Source organism: Carica papaya, chromosome 4, assembly GCF_054855325.1.
Source record: "Carica papaya isolate Zhongbai chromosome 4, ASM5485532v1, whole genome shotgun sequence".
Taxonomy (NCBI): domain Eukaryota; kingdom Viridiplantae; phylum Streptophyta; class Magnoliopsida; order Brassicales; family Caricaceae; genus Carica; species Carica papaya.
Window position 1 is genome coordinate 19,466,301 of NC_142312.1, and position 27,251 is coordinate 19,493,551.

Sequence of the window (27,251 nt, forward strand, 5' to 3'; positions counted from 1 at the left end):
ATATATAAATATATAAATTTATGTATATATATAATATAATATATATAATTAAATATATAAATATATATAGATACAATAAAATTGATATAATTAAATAAATTATATACATGTATATATAATTAAAAATATAATTACATAAATTTAATTGAAAATATAAATAGATATTTATATAAAAATATATATATAATTAAACATATAAACACATATATACAATAAAATAAATAAATTGTATTGTCTAAAAGAAAAAAATACATAGATTCATAAATATAAGAGCTTCAAAAATACAACACTAGTTTAACTATTCCAAATACGAATATTTTATAGCGTCATCATTCATTCCTAAATATAAATTAGTCCAACATATATTAAAATACAAATTAGACCATGGTAATAAAGTAAATAAATATAGGAGTTTACATAAATTCTAACTAACCATAAAAAGAAACATGATACGTCATGCGACATAAATTCTACAACATTCCTATATCTAAACTTGGGTCTTGCACTTCGATAACAACATCTTCCGTTTTTAAATATCTGCAAAAGCAAAGAAAATTAAATAAAAAACAAAGATTACAAAGTCACAAGTTTTTGTAAACGAACTTGAGTTTGAATAAATCTTATTACCTAGTTCTAGACGCAAGTTCTTTATGAGATTCTTGTAACTTTTAAGAGGACAACTCAAGACTATGTTTGATTCTTTCAAAAGATAAATATAAGTTTGTGATTTTTTATCTTCAGTGAGACTCAAACGACCAATCTCTTCGTACATCTAAGTCGATGAAATATGTTTTGCTGATACCAAATTATTAAGTGCATCGACAATCATTCTAATTTTCTCAAGAAGATAATCATTTTTTGGGATAGTACCCAAACGTCTTAATTTGCTCGGTCTTGAACAACTTGAAGTTTCTGTAATGGCCCCAGAAATTTAAAAGGGAAATGTATATAAAGAATATAAGTGCAGAAGCGAAATAAAAGATTTTGGTTCATATTCATTTCACAATAACTTAAACGTACTAACAATATCGAAAATAAGTCCTCTAAAGGAAAATACTGGAAATGAAAGACTATAAGAGAAATTAATAAACATATAGGTAATTACTCGCCGTCTTCTTGTAGATCGGGCTTGGGAACCAAGTCCTCCGGATCTGAAATGATTAAGTAAGGAGTGAGCTACACTAGCCCAGTAAAGACATCACATTATATCACTGTCACAGAAATAAAGGTTGGTAGAAAATCAAAAACAACCAATGGAGCACAAGTTTTAAGTAAATTTATTTATCAATAATCAAATTATTTACCGTCCACTTACCTCAGTGGGATTTATAAAAAACGACATATGAAAATAATAACATCATAGATATCATAAGTTCATACACAATCTGTAACATAGTACATGTCATACTTTTATATTTCAATCATCAAACAACAGTTATCCCTTTTTATCAGCCTACTAGTATCCGTGGGGATCCATAGGGGTCCCCGCTACCAGTGAACTATTCCCTTGACAAACTTAATTTCTAGGGCCGTCCCCATACCCCGTCCGGTATGAGCGTCAAAACATTTAAAGTCTCTATACCCCGTCCGGTATGAGATAACATTCCCGGTAGGATTTCTTGTGGACCCGGTCCGTCCACCATCTGCCAGGATATCTAGTGAGGCTGTCAACTTATCCATTTATCAATTCACATACCTTTTCTATTTTTTTCTTAGTTTTCCGTTTCCCACATAAACATGAATACTTAAATAATTGATGAGCACCCAATAAGGCAAGCATATTATTAGATTCACAAAATCAGGCCGAAATAAAGTAAGCAGTGATTGATGCATTCAAAACCTTAAAATGAATAAAACAGATATCATACTGCATTTAAAACTGTAAAATAAACCAAACAAGAACTGATAGGGAAATACGTCCGGTTCGGGCTCCATTAGCAACCGTAATAAATTACGTGTATCTATATAATTCATAAAATATAGTTTTATCACTTATTAGACTTTAATCCTGTGATAGGAAATAGGGTGAGGGGTCCTTACTTGATTCGAAGTCTAAAATCAATTTTTCATTGCACCTACGGGCAGTCCCTAGATTCCCTAAATTTTTTTTCGGGAATTGAAACGCACTTACGGTACTTGCACATGTCCCCAAATAACTCAAAATTAGACCTAGGGCCTACTCGACCAATTTCAGAAATTTCAGCACGGCGGCTCCGAAAAAATACCGAAAACTGAAACTTACTAGCGGCAGGGCTCTCCGGTGTGGCGGCTCCTTCGGCTCGAGTCGCGATTTGGTATTTTGCTCTGGTCAACCTGTAGAGGAAGGAACGGTGGTCACAATGGTGTAAAAATTACATCGAACGGGAATCGGGAAGGGCCTCATAGGAGGCAAAAATCAAAAAACATGTGGCGTCGCCGCTGGGCTTCGACAGTGTTTTTCGGCCAATTGATCGGTATTTTGGCTCCGATTTGACCACAGATGGGTTTAGAATTGAAATTTGAGCTAAGGGGAGAATTTTTACCTCATTTGGCGGCCGAAAGGTGCTCCGGTGCGGCGGCGGGTGGCGGTGGTCGGTCCTCCGGTGGCTGGGCTGTCTTCTCCGGCGAGGGCTCTGGTGGCTAAGGTTAGGGTTTGGGTGTGGGTGAGATTATTTATAACCTTTCACTTTTAATCTGAGCCATCCATCGTAATTTAATCTGGATCGTCCGATCGCGATTAAATAAGAAATGAATCTGGGCCGTTCATCGCGATGTAATCTGGATCGTCCGTGCGCGATTCAATCTGGGCCGTCCGTACGCATACAATCTGGGTCGTTCATACGCGCTTTTGATCTGGGCGGTCCGTGCGCGCGGGAATGAATCTCAGCCGTTCGATCGCGCGCACGCGGATCGCCCACATTGCTCCCTTCTGCATGGCCTCCCGCGTCAGCGTCTCTACCACGCGGTGTGTCCTGGTTAGCCGGGGCTACTGACGTGGCGCAAGTTTTTCAAATTACGTTTTGACCATCAGTTTTCAAATTTTCTTTCAAAAATACCCCTAGGACCCAAATTTTCACCCATTTTTTCTAAAATTGCTTTCAATTAAATTCCTAAAATAATTTTACCCCTTTTTTTATTATATTTATTATTATTATTTCTATTGAATATAATTTAAAGTAATTTAAAATAAATTAAATTCGATTAACACTTAATTATATTTATTTAGAATTAATTAAAAATAAATCAATAAAATAATAATAATAATAATAATAATAATAAATAAATTTTTTTTTTGGGTGTTACAGTTTCACCTTCGGGTTGTGAAGTAGGAATTTAAGACATTGGACGATCATGGACAGATTCCTCACTATTGACGTTGATATCAACACTGACGTTTCGGGACCCATACTCATCACATCCTCAACTCCCGCTGCATTTGTGTTAACATTCATATTCGTTTGTCTTTGAATGGTATGTGCTGTGTCGCTACCAACTCCGTTAGCTCTATCTCTTCTAAACATTTCTAACATTTTGTCGTAATTTCGAACTCGTTTGTTCTTAAGTTCAGCTGCTTCTAGATTAGCCTATTATAAAATATGATGTTAATATTTAAATTATATAAAATATTACAAGTAACATATGATTCACTTTTTGATTTACTTCTATTAGTTATTGCTAGACCTCCTCTTCAGGTTCAAATTTTTTAGTTAATGGATTCCATGCAAAACCACTCAGCCCATGTTTGAATACGTCATACCATTTTGAGAACTACCTTTTAAAATTTTTAATGCGATTGTGGACTCGCTCTTTTACAATTGGCATGTTTGGGTAGGTGCGCTTCAAGTCTGAAATGATACAAGCAATAGCTTATGTGGTGAATGTTCCACCTGATTTGCGGCCCAAGCAATGTTGAGAGTAAAATGCTTATACTTATGCATTATCCAATGCATCAGTCCAGTGGATAATGTTACCCACTCGATCTGCAGAATTATTCCTACTATCCATTTTATACAACACTGCAACACAGAACCAAAAAATATAAAGTTACCATTAAGAACAAAGAACGCATCAGTCCAGTAGACAAAGTTATCATTGTCAATAAACAGAACTTCATGTAAATATAACGTGTGAACAATAGTAGAAAATCTAAAATATAATGTTATCATTAAAATGTTAATATAATACAGTAATTTTGTATAAAATACGGCAGTTGCAAACAACAAAATTCTTAAGTAATACAGGTGCTATAATAAAGCAATCAACTATTATAAGCAAGCCACATATAAGCTGCTATCATATCCCTAATAGCTTCTCCCCTTCTTGTTTCCTCATGGCTATCCCTAACACCAAATGGAATAGATTCCTCATAAGAAGTGTTTCTAAGTTCCTCATCAACCTCTCTTAGAAGTTCATTGTTTAGATCCTCTTTCTGCAAAAGGTTGTGCAAAATACATGTAAATATAATACGATTGAGATTCTTCAGCCGATAGTGTGGTTCATTAGCGATAATTGGAAAGCATTTTTTGAGAACTCCGATTGCACGTTCAATCGCATTACGTAAAGAAGAATGACGAAGATTGAATAACTCACGAGCATTTAGTGGTGGCTTCCTGGAGTATTCACTCAAATAGTACTGTTCTCCCCTATATGGAATAATTAATTCACCCCGCAACATAAAGCCAGCATCTACTAAGTAGAACTTACCTGAAAACATCACGTAAAGTTATAAATTTTTTCTTGAAACCTATACACTACATTTTGAAATTCAAACTTTTTAATCACTTTATGGAATAATTAGAGGATCATTAGCTCTCATTAATGCTTGTTTTATTACTCTTGAATCTGATGCGGTCCCCTCCCACCAGTAAAGACTTATGTAAAAGTCAAGTCTAATGCACAAGCCACCAAAACATTTTGTGTGGGGAAATCTTTTCTCCCACATAATCTTGGAGCATCAACTTTGGACACTTTAACACGTACGTGAGTTCCGTCGATCACACCAACACAATCTTAAAATTAATTGATCATTAATTAAATAAAATAATACGTATTTACAAAAATTTAATAAGTAATATTAACATATTTACCTTTAAAAATGGAAAAAACCTAGGATTATTGGCTATTTTTGATGGCACTCGTGATCCATCAAGTTGATTAAGGAATTTATCAACCAGTTCTATTATAGATCGTATGACAATGTAAAATGACGACAAGTTGTAATACTCAGTTTCGAAAATCGGTTCGGGATGATTTTCTTTATTATTTCATTTATAAAAAAAATTAATTAATTAAATTTATTTATTTTAGTTTAATTTTATTGAATTTTTGAGAAAAATAAATTAGAGACGAAATTGAAAATAATTTTGGAAAAAAGAGGTGAAATTTTGAATTCGATGGGTTTTTTTAAAATAAAAATTGAAAACAGGGAGTTAAAATGAAAAAAAAAAGTTCGGCCACATAGAACAACCTGGTCAGCAGCCCCAGCGAACAAGAGCACGCCGCGTGGCAACCTTGCTGACATTGGCACCACGCAAGAAGCCACGCGAGCTATCTGCGTGCTTGACGATCTAACGGTCCAGATCTCATCCTGCGTGCGTGAACAACCCAGATGCATTCCCTCTTTAAGGAAAATCGAACGGTCAGATTCAATTTGATCGTATGGTCCAGATTCATTCTCCGAATAAGATAGATCCAATGAACAAGAGAGACTCATGTATCTCCAAACGAATGGCACAGATCGACACGAGATGGGTATTAAACATCGCGTCTCAGGGAACCCTAATGTTAACCAAACTTGCCCTTGCTGGAGAAGAAGAACCAGACACTGAAGAAGGAGACCGACTACCAGCCACCGCGGCACCTGAGCCACCAATGATCGCCACAAAGGTAAAGGTTTTCCCTTCCTGCTCAAAATTTAATTCTGAGCCTCCCTGTAGTCATATCAGAGCAAAAGGGGTGGCGGGTGAGCCCATAACCGCAGGCAAAGGTTGGCGGAGCTGCCGTGGCAAAAATCCTGAACCCTCTCCGATGACCCTTCCCGTTTTCTGTCTCACACAATTCTTTGACCATTGTGTTCATCATCCCTTTATGTGCAGGTTAATTGAAGAAGAAATCCTAACCGCAAAGGAAATTCGACAGAGCCGCCGCACCTAGAGACCCCCTGCCGATAAGTTCGACTTTTTGATTTTTTCTTACCAACCAAGGCTTCCTAATGTGTTTTTTGGGGGGATACGTGTAAAATCGATCAAAATCGATCAAAATCAACCAGGCTTAGGCGAACCGCCGCCGTGGGTGGTGGAATCAGCGCGGAGCACGGCGGTGGCGCTGTGCCAGAACCTTAAAATTGGTTGAAAACAGTTTTCAACACTGATTTTGGATTTTGGGGTATTTTTTGGTACATGACGGAGATTTTGATTTCTAGAGAAAAAATTTAGGAAAACCCAAAGCCCGTTCGGAGGTGTAGTGGGTAACACAACGTTTAAAAATACTAATCCGGGTAAGGATCACTCACCCTATTTTCTGTTATGGTGAATTGAGGCTTAAAAATAAATAATTCTAAGTTTTTTAAAAATTAAAAAAATCATAATAATAATTACAGGTCACTAGTTGAGACGGAACTGGTCAGTGTATGATTATCGTAATTTACTGTTCATTTTCTCCTGTATTGCTTAAAATATTTACTATTGAATTATTTGTATAAAAATGCTAGTTTGAACTATGTCCTCGGTTATTTGCTTTATTTGGTTCTCCCTGCATTATTTCTTTTTTTATTTGGTTACTCGGTTATCATAAATTGTATTGCTTGCTTAGATGCCTTTTAGGTTAATCTGTAAATATGTATGAGGCGTTGGTATGCAATTGGTGGTTGTTGGGATGATGAGGATCTATATATGTGGAAATTTACTGGGTACCTTAGGAAAGGGTGGACGACCCCGGTATATAGGGAACTCTACTGTAGAGATTACCTCAATTAGATGGATATGAGAAGTCTCATACTCGCCAACTACATGCTCGTGGGAGAGGCAGATCACTGGTGGTAGCTCCAACATGCCACCTTGCCCGTTCTAGTCACTTGGGAACAGTTTCTAATGGACTTTAATGCAGAGTACCTTCAGCATATGAAGGAAATAGAATTTGCACACTTAGTACAGGGTGATATGATAGTGTTAGAGTATGCCCAATAGTTTCTAGAGTTAAGCCGGTATTCCCCTGAGAGTATGATGGATGAAGGCAGGAAAACAAGAAAGTTCGAGTGGGGCCTTCCTCCTGAGATTAGGCAGACAATGTATGTATTTAAGTTTAGTATCTGCTTAGCCATTCTGGTCAAGGCATAGCTAGTAGAGTGGAACCTTCATATCTTCTCTCTAGTAGTGAAAAATTCTAGACCCTCAATTCACACCGCAAGCCAGCACCCATTGCGTCAGTTCGGTAGAATAAGAGGCTTAGGCCAACGATTTAGCCTCCTTCTAAGACTCTGACAACATGACGCGGTAGAATTTGCCAGAACTGTGGCAAGGATCATGGGGACCGACCTTACTATCATCTCAACAATACCTGCCACATATGTGGAAGTGCCTAACACTACGCGAGAGAGTGCCCGCGAAATCAGAATCAGACCAGACTTCCTATCTAGAGCAGAGCTTACAACCTCACTCAATAGGATGCTGAAGTTAACCCGGACGTGATACAAGATATGTACACTATATGTAATCACCTCGCACATTTTTTGATTGATACTGGTGCTTCACACTCGTTTGTCTCACATACTTTTGTAAAAAACTTGAATTTATTACTTGAAAAACTTGATTCTATGCTATTTATGTCGACTCCTGGGAGTAGGACACTGCTAGGGAAAGATATATACAAAGCTTGTATCGTAGACATAACAGATAAAAAACTATGTGTAGACCTAATAGAGGTAGACACGGGAGATTTTGATGTAATCCTGGGAATGAACTAATTAGTGGCATATCACAGCACCATAGATTGTTTCCACAAGAAACTTTTATTCAACCCTCCTAATGAAGAGTCATTTATAAATTAGTAAAAGTTTTAAATATTATTTCCTAATGGCGATTGCCTCATTGGTGTGATTCTTTTACTTGCTTGTCTTTTCTACAATAGGCGAACCTAAGAAAGAAGTTTACATTCAAGAAATCCTCGTGGTCTGAGAATTTCCAGATATGTCTTCTGATGAACTACTTAGACTACCAGTAGACAGGGAAGTTGAGTTCACCATAGACCTTCAGCCTGACACCCAGCCTATCGTAATTGCCCCTTACCGCATAAGTCATGTAGAGATGGAAGAGCTGAGAAAACAGATAAAAAAATTGCAGGATAATGGGTTCATCTGACATAATGTATCTCTTTGGGGTGCTTGAGTCACGTTTGCAAAAAAAAGGGGATGGGATCCTGAGACTGTGCATCAACTACAAAGAATTAAACAAAGTCACAATCAAGAACAAATTCTTCATCCCTAGAATTGATGACCTTTTTGACTAGTTACAGTGTGCACATGTTTTCTCAATGATAGACTTGTGTTCAGGTTATCATCAGGTAAAGATCAGGGCAAAGGACATTCCCAAGATAGCCTTTAGATTTCAGTATGAATACTATGAGTTCCTGGTCATGCTTTTTGGACTAACCAATGCGCCAGTTATATTTATGGACTTGATGAATAAGGTAAGACAATTCTTAGATCAATTCGTCATTGTATTTGTCGATGATATCCTGGTCTATTAAAAAAGCAGAGAGGAACAAACACACCACCTAGCTCAGGTTCTCAGGAAAAAAAATTGTATACAAAATCGAGTAAGTGTGGGTTCTGCCTCGAGCAGACTACCTTTATAGGACACATCATATGAAAGAATGAAGTATCAGTGAACCCCGAGAAAGTTAAGGTAGTACTTGGTTGAAAGAAATTGACTTCGGTTAAGGAGATTCGTAACTTTCTAGGAATAGCAGGTTATTACTACAGGTTTGTGGAAGGTTTTCTAGCATAACCTCTCCTTTTACCTGGCTCACAAAGAAGAACATTAAGTTTGAATAGAACGAGGATTGCAAAAAGAGTTTTACAAAACTCAAGAAGTGATTGACTACCGCACCCATTTTGACTCTACTGAGGGGGATGTGTGGATATACAGTGTATAGTGATGCCTTATATATGGAATTGAGTTGTGTTCTGATGCAGTATAAAAAGATCATAGTTTATGGGTCCAGACAGTTGAATAATCATGAAAAATATTACCCCACTCATGACTTGGAATTGACCGCCATTATACATGCCTTGAAGACTTGGTGCCACTTCTTGTATGGGAGACTTTTGAGATTTACACATACCATAAGAGCTTGAAGCGTATATTCACTCAAAAGGATTTCAATATGCCAGAAGCGTTGGATAAAACTCTTTAATGACTATGATTGTACGATTTTGTATCATCTGGTAATAGACAACGTGATAGCTGACGCGCTCAGCAGAAAAAGTGCAAGTATGCTGGCTCACATAATAGTTTCTGAATGCAGAGTAATAGGGGTAGCATAGTAAATACGACTTTGAAACTTGAAAAAGGTTACATATCTGGCCCATATGACAGTCCAATCCGAATTGATTCAGAGAATAAATGAATCCCAATTGACTGATTCCATCATAGTAGCTCTCAGGAAGGATGCAGAACAGAGGGTAAATCTAGAATTTAGGGTCTCTGCCGATGAGTTGATCAAATTTCAAGGCAGGGTGTGTTCCAGATGATAGTGAACTAAAAAGGGACATCATGATAGAGGCTCATAACTCAAGGTTTGCCATACATATCGGAAGTACTAAGATATATCAAAGTATGCGACCTCGATTTTGGTGGAGCGAAATTAAGAGAGAGATAGCTGACTTTGTCTCCAAGTGTCTGGTATGTCAACAGGTTAAGCCTGTGCATTAACGCACAGGTGAGTTACTTTAGCCATTATCGATCCCGGAGTAGAAATGAGAACATATCACCATGAACTTCGTGACAGGGTTGCCTAAGGCACGCTCAGGACATGATACTATCTGGGTAATTGTTGATTGGCTCACCTAGTCCTCTCACTTCTTGGCTATCAAGATGACCGACCCCTTGGACAAGATAGTAAGAATCTATATCCGGGATATAGTTAGATTACATAGAGTCTTAGTGACAGTGGTATCTGATAAAGACCCTAGGTTCACTTCTCGATTTTGGTTTAGTTTTCAGCAAGCCATGGGAATGAAACTGTCCCTTAGCATCGCATTCTACCCTCAAACCGATGGACAATTAGAGAGGACGATTCGCACACTGGAGGATATGCTCCAAGCTTGTGTTCTAAACTTCGGGGTCCATTAGGATGATCACCAACCTTTGATACTACAATAATAGCTATCAAGCAAGCATCGAGATGACCCCGTATTAAGCATTATATGGTCGACCCTGTAAATCACCGATCTGTTAGGAAGAGGTGGGCGATAAAAAATTATTTGGCCCAGATCTTATAGAGGAGATTAAAGCAAAGATAGTTAAAATTAGAAAGAACATCCAGACAGCTCAGAGTGGACAAAAGAGTAATGCAGACACCTGAAGGAGAGATTTTGAATTTGAGAAAGGTGATCAAATATTTCTTAAGGTCACTCCTTTCAAGGGAATTAATAACTTTGACAAGAATGAGAAATTAAATCTCTGTTTTATTGGGCCATTTAAAATCTTAGACAGGATTTGTACGCCTGCCTACAGACTAGCACTACCTTCAGAGCTATCCATAATCCATAATGTGTTTCTTGTGTCAATGCTACATAAGTGCAACCCGGACCTCTCACACATCCTAACCCTCGAGTCCATTTCAATCTATGAGGATATATCCTCTGAGGAGGTACCAATAGACATTATGGACCTGAAGAGCAGAGTGCTTCGCAACAGATAGATTTCCTTTGTCAAAGTCCTATAATAGAATTACACACAGGAAGAGGTCACTTTGGAGCTAAAATCGAACTTTAAAGCACAGTACCCCCACTTGTTTAACTAAGAGAGAGGGTGACAAATTTGAGGGACTAAATTTTCTTTAAAGGGAAAATTTGTAATACTCGGATCCGAAAATCGACCTGAGATGATTTTTTTATTATTATATTTATAAAAAAATTAATTAATTAAATTTATTTATTTTAATTTAATTTTATTGAATTTTTTAGAAAGAATGAATTAGAAACGAAATTGAAAATAATTTTGAATTCGGTGGGTGTTTTTGAAAGAAAAATTATAAACAAGGGATTAAAACGTAAAAAGAAAAAGTTTAGCCACGTGAGATGACCCAGTCAGCAGTCCCAATGAACCAGAGCATGCCGTGTGGCAACCTTGCTGACGTCGGCACCATGCGAGAAGCCACTTGAGCGATATGCGTGCCCGACGATCCGACAATCCAAATCTCATCCCATGCACATGAACGACCCAGATGTGTTCCCTCTTTAAGCACGATCCAACGATTAGATTCAATCCAATCATGCGGCCCAGATTTATTTTCCGAATAAGATAGATCCAACGGATGCGAGAGGGAAACGTATCCCCTAGCGGACAGCCAAGATCGACACGGGATGTGTATTTAAACATCGTATCTCCGGGAACCCTAACCTTCACTACACTTGCCCTCGCCGGAGAAGAAGAACCAGATGCTGGAGAAGGAGACCGACCACCAGTTGTCGCCGCATCGGGGTCACCACCAACTGCCAAAAAAGATAAATTTTTCCATTCTCTGCTCAGAATTTAATTCTGAGCCTCCTTGTGGCCATATCAGAGTAAAAGGGGTGACGGGTGAGCCAAAAATCGCGGGGCAAAGCCTGGCAGAGTCACCGCGACCAAAACCCTAAAGCCTCTCTAATGACCCCCTTCCCATTTTCTGTTTCATACGTTTCTTTGACCATTGTGTTCACAATCCCTTTCTGTACATGTTAGTCGAATAAAAAACCCCAGCCCGAAGGAGAACCGACTGAGCCGACGCACCCAGAGGCCTCCACGCCGGCTGGTTCAGTTTTTTGATTTTTTTCCTGGTCGCTTCTTAACGTGTTTTTCACAATGATACATGTAAAACTTACCAAAACTGGCCAAAACCGACCAAGCTGAGGCGAACCGCTACCGTTGGTGGCGGAGCACGGCAGCACCGCCATGCTAGAACCCTAAAATTGGTAGAAAAGGATTTTCAACACTTATTTTTTGTTTTTGGGATATTTTTGGGTACATAACGGATATTTTAATTTTCGTAAAAAAAAATTTAAAAAAATCTTGGGCTTGTCAGGAGGCGTAGTGGGTAGAACAATATTTTAAAACACCGATCTGGGTAAGGATCCCTCACCTTATTCTCTATTACAGTGAATTGAAGCTTAAAAATCAATAATTTTATATTTTGTAAAAATTAGAAAAATCCTAATAATAATTATAGGTCACTCACTAGTGGATGCAGAATTGGTTAGTGTATGATTGCCCTAGTTTACTGTTCATGTTCTCCTGTATTACTTAACCCTTAAAATGTTTACTATTGAATTATGTGCATTAAATTGGTAGTTTAAACTGTGTCCTCAGTTATCTACTTTATTTGGTTCCTCCTGCATTATTTCTTTGTTTATTTGGTTATTTGGTTACCCGATTATCATAAACTGTATTGCTTGCTTAGATGCCTTTTAGATTAATCTGTAAATATGTAAAGAGGTGTTGGTATGCAATTGGTGGTTGCTGGGATGATGAGGATCTATATATGTGAAAATTTACTGGGTACCCTAGGAAAGGGTAGACGGACCCGATACATAAGAAACCTTATTGTGGACATTATCTCAGTCGGATGGGGCTGAAAAGTCCCATACTAGAAGGTTTTGGGAGATATGGCTCATCCTCATACTGGACCGAATATCGAGGTGATGATATATTTGGTGCCCATCACTGGACGGGGTATGGGGACGACTAGGTTAATTTTCAATCTACATACTAGGTTCACGAGTGAGGGGATATCGCTATGGACTTCTAGGGGTCCTAATAAGTAGGTTAAAAGGAAGAGTACAAATCTTATGCATAAAATTAAAAACTCATCTGATTACTTATCTTCATAGGTTGATTTTGGAAAACCCGTAACGGTAAGTATGGAATAAATATTTTAATGTTAAATGTATTTACTTAAATCAAGCACTCCATTGGTTGTTTTGTGATTTTTTCCAACTTTCAGTTTGTTTGTATCAGTGATTGGTATGATTTCCTTATTGGGGTAGTGTAGCTCACCCATTTATTAACAATTTCAAATTAAGAAGATCAAGATCAAGATCAAGATCCCGATCAGTAAGATGATTATAAATAGTTCACCTTTCGGACTCCTTTCAAGTGCTAGTGCAGGTTAACCTTCTAGGATATCTATTTATTTGTTTTTAGTTATCGTTTGATTATTTTTATGAACCAATATAGAAGGGACATTCTGGTAGTCCTATTGGGCATTCAAATTTACTGTGTATGGAATGTAAACCCTAACTTTATTTTTGCTTCTGCATTTAGATAATAAATTATTTTCTTTTTGTTCGGGTCTTTACACTTGTCGTCTCTCCTAATCGTTGAAACTATTAAGACATGACTCGATTTCTTTGACTGTGTTATAATAAGTAAAGTGTCTTGAGTATTTTTTCCTGTACAGTTACACGAATGGTAGGTCTAAGTCCACATTCTGTAACTAGTAGATGACATAATTTTGTAAATGATGGAGCTGTCATCCTAATAATGTGCCGACAGAACTCACTTGATACTAAGCTTTCCATAAGCTTGGCTCGAACTTTCTCACCTTCAAGCCTTAATTCATGCACATGACTAAGTTTTCTCATTCTATGAATATAAATTCCTATAAGCATCACTAAAACTCCCGCTAACATTGCTATACGTTCCGTATGATCCATATGAAAATGATTATGAAATATCAAATGAGTATCTACTAACGAGGTAATTAACCATACGGTAGAGTTTTTACATATGAGGAAAGCATTCAAATTCAAATAGTCACTAGCATGAGAAATAAAGGAAAAAATAAAGACAAAAAAAAAAGAATTTTAATAGCAATGAATCAAGAAATAATCAAGTTGAATTCTAATAGAGCAGAGAAGCAGAACAGGAGCCACAATTCTCACATACACAAGAGTTCCCTGAATATGATATGTGTTCTACTAAAACAACCGTTCCTTTTGCAACAAAACTAGATATTAAAGAAAAAGAAAGGTAAAGCGAAAAGTTTTCCATCAAACAACAAATTAAAATCACAATTTAAATGCAATTCCTCATTTACCTTAACTCCTTAACTCTCTATTTCCCTTATAATTCAACTGTCAATTTCTTATTAAAATAATCATGGTTCAAGCTTGTCTTCTTTTATAATTATTAACATCTCGCTCTTTTTTTCTCTTTACAACCCTTGTCTCTAATTTTCTTTCTTAAATTCATAGAATTAATTAAAATTGAAAATACTAAATTTCACTAAATTATTAAAGTCAATTTCTGTTTTCTAAATTTTTATGTTCTTTAATTTTTCTATGTTTCTTGAATAACTACTAAAATATCTACTTGTTTTACTTATTCTTTATTTTGTCCCTAAATTCTAATATTTTATATTCTAATTTAAAACTAAGGTTCCATTTACATCCATTATTTCTACTTTGAATTTATTCCCAAGTTCTTTCTTTCAAATCATATAAACAAACTTTTAAGAAACTTACTATTCTCTACAACCCTTTTCTTCAAGTTTCCTTTCATTTTCTTTGTTTATCTTAAGTTCTTGTTTGAAAATTCCTTTTTCCTTTCAATACACAATTATACTTAAAATCTTGGTATCCAGAATAAGCAACAGCCTCCCAAAGAGAAATGGCCATGTCTCTAGCCTCAATTACAGCATATATCTACCATCTTTCCTCCCATTCGGACCATCTATTATCTGGTCCTCTCTGCCAATTGACCATTAGGGCTTGTTCAATTCATCATCTCTGCCAACACAGGCCACACACACACCACAACAGAGATGGCCACAAACACACACGTAACTCGCCTATTCAGGCTTCCCAAAATAGAACGACACCTAATAACAATTTTCGTTCAATCGACCATGAAGGAACTGAAACCAATCAAACAAAATGTAAACGGCGACGAAAAAAACAAAAAAAAAATGTAAAACACATACTAAGAGAGAGAATAAATTGGAAAGAGAAAAAGAAAAGAGAAATGAAGAGAGAAATCAGTGTCTAGTTACCTAGTCGAACAAGAGAAGCTGAAGAAATAAAGAGAGAAATTAATATCTGGTTACCTGATCAAATAAGAGAAGCTGAAGATGAAGATGGTTTGTGGCTCTTCAATGTCGGGTTTAGAAGAAGAATAATAATAAACCCTAGAGAAGTAAAGAAGAAGAATGATAAAATGAAAGGTAATTTAGTAAATAATAAAAAATCTTAAGGGTATAATGAGAAAAAATAATCGAACCATCATTAAAACAACTTAATAAGTGGTTGGAAAAAATGGAAAAAATCATGGTATTGAGGAGCATGAGTCAACCGGTAAAAAACTGTACCATGCATTTGGTAATGCAAACAAACAAAATAAATCGTGAAAAAATCATACCATATTCACTGAACTATCATCCAAACAGACCCTAAGGAGAGAAAGAGAGGCGAGTGTGTTGTTCGAGAGGGTCAAGGTGCAAGAAAGTGAAAAGGAAAATGGGTCACTAGGGCAAAAAGGTGGAAGAAGGAAGTTGTGTTGGTTTCTTGGGCCGACCAAGATGGGCAGAGAAGATGGCAACGTAACAAAGAAAGTTCCTAGTAATAAACAATAAATTGTTTGACGCAATTTGTGAGGGGAAGAAGATGGACGATACGAGCATTAATGAGAACATAACATGATTTCAGGTGTCAAATTCGTTAGAGGAAAAGGAGGTGGAGCGGTTAATGGATGCATTTGCAGACTTTTACTTGAGGAAGGGGGGAAAACACGGGGGAACACAACCGGGAAAAGGCACAACCTTTGGGTGGCGATGAGATGAAATTGAAATGGGAGATTGTTGGTGCTAACATAAGAGAAAGGGCGAGTAGTGAAGTGGATCTTTATTTCAGAAGGACACAAAGTAGGAAGCTGGTGAAAGGTGATAAGATCGATGTAAGAATCTACAGACTAACCTTTGGTCAATTCGTATAACAAACAGAGGGAGGTAGTAGTTATGGGTGAGGAAACTGAAGAAATAAATAAAAAGAGATTACACAGAGGAAAAAGGTCATTATGTGTCTTTACTATTAGGTGAATCTCCATATCCTGATGGATGTGGTAGGTGAGAGGTCGTTCACAAAGGTGGTCTAGAGTGGAGGAGAGATGTTGAATCGGGTAGGGAAGATACAACCTAAGAAGAAAACGGAGTGGGACAATTTTGAATTTCAAAATGGGCTACACATGCATAGAAGGATGTATCACCAAAATTTAGGGTATGGAGATCGTTTTGGTGGTGGAGGAAGGATTGGGCCAGGTTCCATGGGCCAAGGAGTCTTAGCAAGAATGCATTGAATGAAGGCAGAAGATTAACTTGGGAGGAAACAGAGGAATGACTTGACAGGCAGGTTTGAGTGGAGAGACAAGAAAAAAAAGAACCCTAACCCCTTGTTTGGATAGTGGTAAATAGTAGTCAATTAATGTATGGACTCCACGGACGTGATATTGTATCAACTTCTAACCTAATGAGATGGTAGCAAACAGTGTCCGACTGATACATTTTGGATAAATTTTAAAAACTACCGAATCAGTGATATGTGACCGACAAATAATTGTATTTTTTGTTATACCATCATAAAATATGCTTAATTCCTGCTATACCCTCATAAAATATGCTTAATTCCCATTATACCCTCATAAATAAATGATTCTTTCAAACACATTTTAATTTTTTATTTCTTAAAATAATTTTAGATTTAATATAATAATATATAATTACAACAATTTATTTTTAATATGTAAATAATTTTATTTTTATTAAAATTAAATTAATTTGATAATATAAATAATAATTATTTATTTTATCAAATATAAAAATTTATTTTGATTATGTGTAATAAATATTTATTTAAATACAAATTTAATTATATTCTTATATAATTTATTTTTTTCATTACATATTTCTTATATACCATTTATTATTACATATAATAAGCTGGGGGTAAATTAGTAATTTGACTGAAAACACAACCATACCATCCTATCATTCAAACGAAACAGTTGTCATTAACATACGTTAATACACAATCATCGAGACATAAAATTTTTTATCATTCTCATCCTGTACCATTACCATCCAATTACTGCTATTGTTATACATTAATTATTCATCACTAAAATTTATCCAAACAAAGCTTAAAAGTGTTGGGTTTGGAGGCTCGTGATTAAAAGCTTGACCCAGAAGGTCAGTCCTACGGAGAAAAAAGAAAATAAAGATTGGGCAGACTTGAAGGAGGAGGGGAAGGAGATTTTCAAAGGTAGGAGTTCTTGAAGAATGAAGGAGAAGGGATCTAATGAAGAAAAAAAAAGGGAGCTCAAGATCGAAGGAGAGGAACTAGAGAGGGAAGAACTAGAAGGGAAAGAGCTTGATGATAGTAAAGAAAGGGAAGAGAGAGAAGAACTAGTGGGAGGGGGCTATCGAAAAGAAGAATGAGTTTGAGAATAGGAAGGAATTGGCTTTAGTGGTTGAGGAGGAGGAAGCTGAAGCTGGAATCATCTTGAAAGATCCTGAGGTAGAGGAGCAGAGAATAGGGAGATTGGAGGAGGAAGAAGAGAGTGATGGTATACTAATTCTCTTTAGGTGCTGCAATATATCCAAAGAATCAGGAAAAGGGTGTGGGTTAAATTTGAAGAGATTGAGGATAGAATGAAAAAGATTTTTATACAAATTGAGAAGAAAAAAGAGAGAGAAGAAGAAGGGAGGGACAACAGTGGGAAAAAAAAAGGAAGAAACAAGGAGAGGGGGGACAAGAGAGTTGAAAAGATTACAGTTGTCAATTAATGACTGTAGGAAGAATAGTAACAAGAATGGGGGGGGATTTGAGGAAGTTAAGTTTAATGTTTGATAAAATAATTTCTTGAAATGTGCAGGGGATCAATGACCGAAAAAAAAAATTAGTTAACTTTAGTACTTTATGAATGAGATTGTATTTGTGGATTGTATTCTAGATTTCCTATAATACAAACTTCTTGCTTAGTATCCGCCCATTTAACTTACATACCACTCCTTTTTTAGATTCCCAGCCTTTTTTCTATGCACTTCTTTATAGGGTCATTTTCTAGTATATTCTTTTAGCTTTCTCTCACAGAGTCCACCATCATGTATGCCTAAAAGCAAAGAGATTAAGAATGGTTAGAAAGATATCTCAAATTTTCAGTCATATTGAATACTACTTGATCTTCATCTATTACTAAAACAAGTTACTCTTGTTTTACATCTATTAAATCTTTTAATGTGGCAAGGAATAGACATCTCAATAAGTGTTCTTGATTGGTTACATATACCTTTTCTTCATAGAGAAAATCAATCAATGAATTTAAGAGAAATTTTATTTAAAGTGGAGCTATCTCTTATGCTCTTTATTGAATTGTCTAAACTTATCAAGGATTGTTCAATCTTATGGTGTTTTCAACACTTTGAATTCTTGATTCAATATAGTTAAGTGAGAATACCTCTTTAATTGTGAGTTCCTATTATTTAATCCTAGTGAGTTTATATCAAATTGGGATTGGCATGAGTTGCAAGCATTCATCCTTTCAGTAATTTGCCTAGATATCTCTAACACCATAAATAGGGAATATGGCTTAGCTGTAGGCAAATCAAACTTGGGCTCACTCAAGTATGGTCAGTTCTTAATGAAATTGACTTATAATTCCTTAAGTTGATCAATGAGCCACCACAAGTGAAGATTGGAATACCATCTGAAAATTTTTGACCCTACAGAGGGTTCATCACTTTATGTGGCTATGATCCTCACAATGCCTTTTATTATATGGAAAAAAATAAAAAGAGACACATGGTGGCAAATGATAAATGCTTGAGATACAATGAAGTAAAAGCATCATCCACGTACTAAGAGATTTCCTTCTTTTAAAATAGGTACTGAAAAACCTAATTTGTAATGGCCCCGGAAATTCAAAAAGAAATATATATATAATAACCTTAGTGCGAAAGCGAAATAAAATATTAACATTAATATATCTTACACAATAACTTAAAAGTACTAAACAATATCACGAAATAAGTTCTCTAAAAGAAATACGAGAATTAAGAAAAATAAAAGAAACTATAAGGTATCTAGCATCTACTCGCATTCTTCTTGTGGATCGGGCTCGGGAACCAGGTCCTCCTGATCTAAAATGGTTAAATAAGGAATGAGCTATACTATCCCAATAAGGACATCACACTAATCACCGTCACAGAAGTAAAGGTTGGTAGAAAATTAAAACAACCAATGGAGCAGTAGATTTAAACAAATTTATTTATCAATAATCAAACTATTTACCGTCCACTTACTGCAATGAGATTTATAAAAACAACCTATGAAAACAATAACATTATAAATATCATGAATTCATATATAATCTGTAACATAGCACATATCATACTTTTATATTCAAATCATCAAACAACAATTGCCCATTTTTATCAGCCTACTAGTATCCATGGGAATCCATAGGGGTCCCTGCTACACGTGAACCATTCCCCTTAACAAACTTAATTCCAAGACCGTCCCCATACCTCATCCGGTATGAGGGTGAAGCGGGCCGTCCTCATACCCCGTCCGGTAAGAGTGCCAAAATAATAAAGTCTCCATACCTTGTTCGGTATGAGACAACGTTCACGGTAGAGTTTCCTATGAACCCGGTCTGTCCACCATCTCCCAGGATATCTAGTGAGGCTGTCATCTTATCCATTTATCAAATCACATCCCATTACTATTTGTCCTTAGTCTTCGTTACCAACTCAAATATGAATACATAAACAAGTAATGTGCATCCGACAAAGTAAGCATATCTTAGATTTTTAAAATTAAACAGTAGTGAAGTAAGCAGTGATACATGCATTTAAAACCATAGAATAGATAAACCAGATACCATAATGCATTTAAACTATAAAATAAATCAAACAGGAATCGATAAAGAATAATGTCTAGTTCGGGCTCCATTAGCAACCGTAATTAATTATGCATATCTATTTAATTTGTACAAAATATAATATTATCATTTATTCAAACTTCAATTCCATAATAGGAAATAGAGTGAGGGGTCCTTACTTGATCTGACACCGAAAACTAGATTTTCACTGCGTCTATGGGCGGTCCCTGGGTTTCCTGAATTTTTTTTCGAGAACTGAAACGCGCTTACGATACCTACACATGTCCCAAATAACCCAAAAATCAGACCTAGGGCCTACGCGGCCAATTTCAGAATTCTGGCACGGCAGCTCCGCCGTGCTCCGGCGACAGCGCCGCCGCGAGCGCCGGCGATCCGCCTCGGGTTGGCTGTTTTCGGTAATTTTCGGCCGAATTCAGCCAAACTTGCATCGGTTCCTGTGAGAAAACACACTTAGGGCCCTCAGTGGGCCGAAAAAATACAGAAAACTGAAATTTACCGGCGGTGGGGCTCTCTGGTGCGGCGGCTCCTCCAGCTCACGTTGCAGTTGGGTGTTTTGCTCTGGTCAACATGTTGAGGAGGAAACGGTGATCAGAAAGGTGAAAAAATCACGTCAGACGAAAATCGGGAAGGGCCTCATCAGAGGCAAAATCGAGACACCTTGCGGTGGTGCCGCTAGGCTTTGGCGGCATTTTTCAGCCAATTAGCTGGCGCTTTCGCTCTGATTTGGCCATAGGTGGGTTTAAAATCGAATTCTGAGCAAAATGTAAAATTATTACCTCGTTTGGCTGCCGAAAATTGCTTCGGTACGGCGGCGAGTGGTGGCGGTCGGCTCCCCGGCGGCGATTGGTGGCGCTCGGCTCCCCGGCGGCTGGGTTATCTACTCCGGCGAGGGGCTCTAGCGGCTAGGGTTAGAGTTTGGGTGCAGATGAGATTATTTATAACCATCTACTTTTGATCTAAGCCGTCCATCGCATTTAATATGAACCATCCGATCGTGATTAAATAGGAAATGAATCTGGACCGTTCATCACGATTTAATCTGAGCCATTCGTGCACGATTCAAGCTGGGTTGTCCATGCGCGATGCAATCTGGGCCGTCTGTGCGCGTTTTTGATCTGGGCCGTCCATGTGCGCAAGAACGAATCTCAGCTGTTCGATCGTGCCCACGCGGATCACCCATATGGCTCCCTTCCGCGTGGCCTCCCGTGTTAGTGTCTCTGCCACCTTGCGCGTCCTGGTTGGCCGGGGCAATTGATGTGGCACAATTTTTTTAAATTACGTTTTGACCCCCAATTTCTGATTTTTCTTTCAAAAATACTCCTATGACCCAAATTTTCACCCCTTTTTTTCAAAATTATTTTCAATTAAATCACTAAATAATTTTTTACCCCTTATTATTATTATTATTATTATTATTATTTCTATTAAAATAAATTAAACTAAATTAAATTCAATATATTATTACATAAATAATAATTATTCATATAATAATTACAATAATAAAAATAAAATAAAATAAAATAAAAAGAAAGGGTTGGGGTGTTACATAATTGATGCTAAGTTTGCTAATAAGTTTTTTCTCTTCCTATCAACAAGGGGATTAGTTACAACCTAAAGTTTAACATAAACATTCATGACATTGGTAGCTGAAGAGTCATCTTCCAACACCACCTAGGTCCTATGAAGGAAAAGAAATCAATGATGGCATTAAAAGTGAAACAACTCGTCATAATATCAATATTGTTATAGTTGCTTTGGAATTTTAAGAGGCCCACCTATGTTATGATCCATAGATGCTCTCTAGTGTAGAAGATACCCTTAGGTGAGATCGAGCTCCCTTTGATGGGCTAACTCAAACTCAATACAAATGGATTTAATAAAAAACTTGACAATATAACTACAAAAGGCGTCATTGAGAGCACATTGTCTCATGGATTCCCAGTTACATGGCCAACTTCAGTTCAAGTCACATAACAATGCAGAAGTCTACGGTTTGAAAATTGCTACTGATAAGGGCATCGACAATCTAATTAGCGTGATTAACTCCCTTCACATAAGCATCTACAAGCTTCCTAAAGAACTATCTATACTTACTCAAGAGGAACTTGAAAATCCAAGTACTACACATCCACAAAAAGTAACACTTGCAACGATTACCTTGCAATTACACCACTTGGCAATCCCATTAATATGTTATCCTTGCCACACCCTAAGAGAATTTAGATATCCACATCTTCCTTAATAATTTGGATTTGTTTTTTCTTACTTATAATGTTATCTTCAAACTTAACGGTCCCTTTCTCTTCATAGTTTTTCCCTTTCTTTGCTAACTCCATTCTATGAATGCATTCATAGGCCTAAAAACGATCTATCTTGATGTAAGAAAAAAGAGTAAGTACTTTCTCTTCCATAATGTTGCACATGTTAATCAAAAACCTGAGGACATTTTAGTAGAATACAAGTAATTCTTGCAGGACAATTTTACATAGGATAAAACAAAAATAAGAACAATCTTCGAAAAAAACAAGATGTTGTTGGGTCATTAGGATGGTTATATCATCTATCCATGCTATTTTATATGGTTGATATGGTTGCATTGGAAGGTTGAAATGCCTGATTAGTAACTAGCTTTTTGGGTCTAGTTACACAAATAATAGTTGTTTGGAAGAGAGAGAGAGAGTTAGAGAGATTTTGTCAGCTAAAGTGTAACGGTCCCGGAAATTTTAAAAGAGGATCCCCCTGCAAAAGTAGAAGGGTTCAGTCTTCTGTACCTCTCTATGAAGCCAGGGTCGATCAAGGAAGGAGCGGGGTCCCGAGGTAGAGGGACTGGGGCCGGCTGAGGGTGAACGGGGGGACCCTGTGGTGGCACCTGCTGATGTGGTAGGGGTACTGGAATGTGTTATGGCGGTGCCTGGTGGTACCGTGGCTGTGGTACCGGGTCGTACCGCGGCTGTGGTGCCGGGTGGTACTGTGGAGGAATAGGCTCCTGCCGGGGTGGCTCGGGATCAGCCTGCTGTAGCGGGGGCTCAACCTGCGATAGCGGAGGAGGTCCGGGTAACTCCCTTCTCTCCTCTCGCCTTTGCTGGGCAGCTACGAGAGCTTCCACCATCTCAAATAGTCTGTCTAAATCCTCCCGAAGCGAATTATCTTGGGCCGCTCGGTTTAGTAGGGGCCTTCCTCTCCTCATTTCCGTGTACCTGCATTCACAAGGAATGGTTGAGTAACGATCTATCGGTGAGTATTTCTCTAAGGCACTATTGTGTAAGGGATGGGTCCGAGGAAATGCGGCTCTGATAACAACTGTAACGGCCCCGGAAATTTTAAAATGAAATATGCATATTAAAAAGGTCAAATGTGAAAGCGTAATAAAAATTTTGATTTAACATCCCTTACACTAAAAAAAAAACGTGCTCAAAGTATAAAAGAACAAACTAACTAAAAGAGAAACTCGAAAATAAAAGCTATAAATATGACTACGGAGTCTTCAGGCGTCCCCTTCGCCGTCTTCCTGCGGAACGGGCTCGGGAACAATGTCTTTCTGATCTGAAATGATTAAATAAGGAATGAGCTACACCAGCCCAGTAAAGATATCACATTATCTCACTGTCACGGAGGTAAAGGTGGGTAGAAAACACAAAAGGACCAATGGAGCATAGTTTACAACAAACTCGTTTATTAACATAAAAACCTTTACTATCCACTTATCTCGGTAAAATTTATAAAACAATATACGAAAGCAATAACATTATCATCATCACGAAATCATAAAAACTGTATAACATAATACTTATCATGCCTTTTGCATCTCAATCATTACACAACATATTTTTCCTTATTTACCAGCCTACTAGTATCCATGGGGATCCATAGGGGTCCCGCTACCCGTGAACCCTTAACACTTGTAATCAGATTCCAGGGCTGTCCCCATACCCCGTCCGGTATGGGCGCCAAAATTATAAACCTCAATACCCCGTCCGGTATGAGGGTGAAACGGGCCGTCTCCATACCCCGTCCGGTATGGGCGCCAAAACACATAAGATCTCCATACCCCGTCCGGTATGAGAGACCACGATCCCGGTAGGGTTCCCTACGGACCCGGTCCGTCCACCATCTCCCAGGATATCTAGTCAGGCTGACCACATTATACAATTATCAATTCACATAACATTTCATTCCCCTTTTCCTCAGTCAGTATCATCAATTCGCAAACAAACAAGCAAACCAGTAATTTATGCCAAACAAGACAACACACAACATCGGGTTCTCAGTCATTCAACCATAATCAATAAAACAGTAATATGTGCACACGAAACTATGAAATGAAAACATAAGACCTCATACTGCATTATAAAACCGTAAAATAGGCCAAACAATAGCTAACAGATAAACACACCAGACTCGGGCTCCATTAGCGACTTAAAACAATTTCACACATCTGTTGATTCATGAGATACCATTTTATCATTTATTGAACTTCAATACCGTGATAGGAAGTAGGGTGAGGGGTCCTTACTCGTTTCCGGGTCTGAACACGGCTCCACAGTGCGCCTACAAGCTGTCCCTAATTTTTCTTGAATTTTTCCCGGGGAACTGAAACGCACTACTGGTACCTGCACGTGTTCCAAAAAATTCCAAATTAGACCCAGGGCCCCTTTCGGCCAATATCGTAATTCCGGCACGGTGGCTCCGATCAACCTGTAGAGAAAAGAATGGTGATCACGGTGATATAAAAATTGCATCAAACGGAGGCCGGGAAGGGTCTCATCGGAGGCAAAAACCGAGGAGGGGCGCGGCGGCGCTGCTGGGTTTCGGCCGTGTTTTCCGGCTGTTTGGCCGAGATTTTGGCTCCGATTTGGCCACACGGGAACTCAGCGTGGAAAAAAGAGTCGGGGGTATGAAATTTACCTTGATCGGCGGTCGGAAAACTCCCCGGTGCGGCGGTGGGTGGCGACGGCCGACTCCTCCGACGTCTGGTTCGTCTTCTCCGGCGAGGGCAGGCGGCTAGGGTTTTTGTGGTCAGGTGTGGGGGTTCTATTTATACCCTTTTGTCTTTTGATCACAGCCGTCCATTTTGATTAAATCTGGACCGTCCGTTTTTGACTGAATCTGGGCCGTCCGTGCGATTGCATCTGGGCCGTCCGTGCGCACGCTTGATCTGGGCCGTCCGTGCGCGCGGGGACGCATCTGGGCCGTCCGATCGCGCGCACGCAGATCGCCCACGTGGCTCGTTCCCTGGTCGACGTGGTCTTGCCACGCGGCAGGTCCTGGTTGGCCAGGGCTGCTGACTGGGCCTCTGACGTGGCTGCTGACGTGGCGCTTTTTTTTTCATTATAAATTAAACTAAATAAATAAAATTAATAAAAATAATAACAAAAATGCTGAAATTATTTGGGCGTTACACAAAGTGAGTAAGGGTTGGCCTCTGGCCGATCAAGGGGGATATAACATTGTCATGGAAAAGATTCTTCATGGTGGACTACAAAAATTTCGACATTATCAGAAGTGGGAGGAGAATGAAGAGTTGCGTATTTGCAAGAAAGGAAGGGGCCTAAGAGTTGAGATAATCCTGGAAAACAAAGATATCAAGTGGATTGCTAATGCTTTAGTAAATTTTTATTGGAGGAAGGGTGGTAAATCTTAGGAAAAACAAATCAACGGTGATAAACATAACTTGTTCATTACTTTAGGAAGAAACAAAGGTGGAAGGTTTCTAGTTTTGATTGAGGTGTGAGGAAGAAGAAGAAAGAAAATCTTCATTCCAGAGGATTATGAAGTGGATGGGTGGTGGAAACTAATGAAAACAATCTTTAAGTTGGCTGGGAGTCCATTACAAACCCAAACTTTAAGAAAAAGGAGTTGGCAGCTCTTGGGGATACTGAAGTGGTAAATGAATTCATTTCAAAGAATGAAACAAATGCTCAATTTCCATGCCTGCACTATGAAATTAATTTGAAAATTATTGTGGAGGTTAAATGCTAGAAGTTCTTTGCAGAGGTGGTGAATGGAGGAAGAAGAGAAGACAGCCAGGTAGAGAAGACAGGATCTGACACCCATTTAGAGCGAGCAGACCCAAAAATTCAAAGGAGAAGTCGTAAAGGCATGTGATAGAGAATGAAAAGGTAGGGAACTGACGAGGCGTTCGAAAGAAAATTAAATGCTACATCTGGCTCAAGAAAATCCTTTTGGGCTAATAAGGGTAAATGAGTAGATATCCCTAAATCCAGTAAATATGCAGCTAAAAGAAAAATGCCCATGAGGAGGTGGAGACTCAAAAAATCATGCAAAATAAAATTAAATTCTCCAAAGAAAAAATAGATGATCTGATGGACTCAACGACAAATGTTAGTTCCGATGAAGAAGGGAAAATAATTTCGGAATGTGATGGGGAAGAAAGCCCGATCGGAGATACAGAGGTTTATGAAAATGGAAATAAACATAACTCTGAATTAGTAATTATGAAGGGCTTAGTGATGCAATGGAGGTTGGAGAACAGAATTATAATATGAGCATCGAAATGGTGGAAGGGAAGGAAGGAGGAGGAAAAAAAGAAGAATCGAATGCTAACAAAGAACATAATTTTAATGGGTTGGATCTGGTCCTATTCAATGAGGTATTAAAAGAGGTTCATCCGATCAAATAGGTAACTATATTAGACAACAAGATGGAGAGGATAATTGTGAGCAGCAACAGTAGGTTAAAATGGCTATAAAAAATCACTCAGCATGGGTAAAGACAAATTTAAAAAAAAAATTAGTCAACTTTTGGGAATGTACTTCATTGGTTTTGAAGTTCATGTGATGAATCTGATGGAAGAAATGGAATTAAAGAATAGTGGGGTAGTCATGCTGCATACTTTTCCACCCACAAGACACCGTGTATGGAATATGTTCTCTCTCTGATCATCTTCCTCCTTTATTTGGATGTTGAGGGCTCTCCTTATAATCAGGGAATCTCCTTAAGTCGCATACTCATTCTCCCCACTTATCCTCTAGTGACGACATGTTATTGCTTTCAAGGTCACTATTAATCTCGCCATTGTCTCTTAACAACATCACCCTCTCATTCGGGCATTGGGAAGCAATGTACCCAGATCCTAAACACTTGAAACATTTGATAGTGCTA

At 37.9% G+C, this 27,251-nt stretch overlaps 1 long non-coding RNA gene across 5 annotated transcripts; it reads right to left on the reverse strand.

The window, feature by feature from the left end:
- Positions 1–293: 293 nt before the first annotated feature.
- Positions 294–16,755, reverse strand: LOC110806487 (uncharacterized). 5 transcript variants are annotated; one of them, XR_015818503.1, is made up of 6 exons: positions 15,594–16,755; positions 15,283–15,363; positions 3,752–3,995; positions 3,291–3,563; positions 1,110–1,151; positions 294–537 (listed from the first exon to the last, which is right to left on the reverse strand). It is a non-coding gene; the product is annotated as an uncharacterized LOC110806487 (long non-coding RNA). The 5 variants fall into 5 exon arrangements; XR_015818501.1 differs by having other exon boundaries at positions 1,106–1,151; XR_015818500.1 differs by lacking the exon at positions 3,291–3,563 and having other exon boundaries at positions 1,106–1,151; positions 15,594–16,704.
- Positions 16,756–27,251: the final 10,496 nt, after the last annotated feature.